Source organism: Calidris pugnax, unplaced genomic scaffold, assembly GCF_001431845.1.
Source record: "Calidris pugnax isolate Ruff unplaced genomic scaffold, ASM143184v1 scaffold650, whole genome shotgun sequence".
NCBI lineage: Eukaryota > Metazoa > Chordata > Aves > Charadriiformes > Scolopacidae > Calidris > Calidris pugnax.
Window position 1 is genome coordinate 34,194 of NW_015091338.1, and position 1,510 is coordinate 35,703.

Consider the following 1,510-nt stretch of genomic DNA (forward strand, 5'->3'; position numbering starts at 1 on the left):
ATCACCTCCAGCCATTTGGCCCATTTCTGAGCCCGGACCAGGAAAATGGGAAAAGGAGGTTTTGACACTACAGTGGCCCGGATAGCCTACAGGCCCAGTAGGAGGCGGGGGGGGGAGAAGACCGGGCCCCCGGCAGCAGCGCTGGGGACGCGGGAGTTCCCGGGCTCTGTCTGGACACGTGAAGGGTTGGGGGAGAAAGGGGGGGTCCTTAGTCCCTCTCTGGGCACTGGTGGGACTGGGGGAACCAGGGGGACCCTTATACCTCTCTCTCGCAGGAGGAGGGAGGGGGGAAGGCGCCCACCCCTACCTGTCCCCGCACACAACCACCCTCCGTTTCCTCCTCCTGCCCCGCCGCTGCCGCTCTGTGCGGGGGGGTCACTGAGGAACTGGCTTTTAACACATCCCCTCCAGCGCAAGAGCGAGGAGCGGCGAGGGAGGCAGCCAAACGAAGCGCCGCCTTTAAGAGACACACACCCATCCCCTCCTCATCCCAATTGATCCACTGTTTGAGACCCACCCCCCCCCGGGGGGGGATATGGGGGACCCCCAGAGAAAGAAGGGCAAAAGGGGTTTCTTTGCCAGGTTCAGCGGTCACTGGTCACTGTCAGGGCAGGAGTTGGGCATTAGTGACGTGGCCATTAGTGTGACTGGAAGCCCCAAAGTGCTAAAACGTGCTGAGATTGGGACCAGGGCTGAGGAAGAAGTGTTTTCTGCTGGGGGTGGTGAGACCCCGGCTCAGGTTGCCCACAGAGGGGGCTGATGGCCCCGTCCCTAGGAATATCCCAGGGCAGGTTGGACGGGGTGTTGGGTGACCTGCTCTGGTTGGAGATGTCCCTGCCTGGGCTTTGAAGGTCCCTTCAGTCATAAAGCAGTTGATTATTCTTGATAAAAACTCCTCTAAAACCACCTTCAGGTCCCTCAGTTTGCCAGGACATCCTCCCGCTCCTCCCTTACCTGAGAGTCCAGCAACAGCCACGGCCAGAGCCAGGACCAGAGCCACCAGCACAGCCACCACCAGGACCTTCTGCCTGTAGCCCCAGGCACCTCTGGGTGGGGGAACACTCCTCCATCCTGAAGGACTCAGGGACACCTCCACGTTTCCCATCGCTCAAGCAGAAGCCATTCTTCTCCTCTTGCCCCAGAGGACACGGGGATGTGAAACCTCATACAGTCTTGCGCCCATGTACCAACACCTCTGCCAAAGGCTGTTTCAGTCCATGCTTGGATCCAGTTCTACCACCACAGCTGTTCATGTCACACTGGGAGGTTCCACAGACCATGATTGCAGAGCAGCAGATCAGGGTGTTTCATTCCAGTTCCTCCCAGCTGCCACAATCAGTTTAGTTGATCAGCCACAGCCCAGTGGTGACACCCAGCACAGTCTTGTCCTGTCCCTGCTCCCCCCGGGACACTGCAGCCTGTCCCCAGCACCCAGCCAGCACCTGGAGAGACAAACACAGCCTCAGTGAGCATCCCCAGCAGGGACCCAGGCCTGGGAATGGGGGAGGTC

The 1,510-nt window shown here is 60.0% G+C and overlaps 1 long non-coding RNA gene across 1 annotated transcript in view; it reads right to left on the reverse strand.

The window, feature by feature from the left end:
• LOC106899256 overlaps positions 1–1,510 on the reverse strand; it is a 15,029-nt gene that overhangs the window by 5,555 nt on the left and 7,964 nt on the right. The window contains exon 2 of the long non-coding RNA XR_001414029.1: positions 955–1,442. This is a non-coding gene — a long non-coding RNA (uncharacterized LOC106899256). The remainder of the gene's footprint in view (positions 1–954; positions 1,443–1,510) is intronic.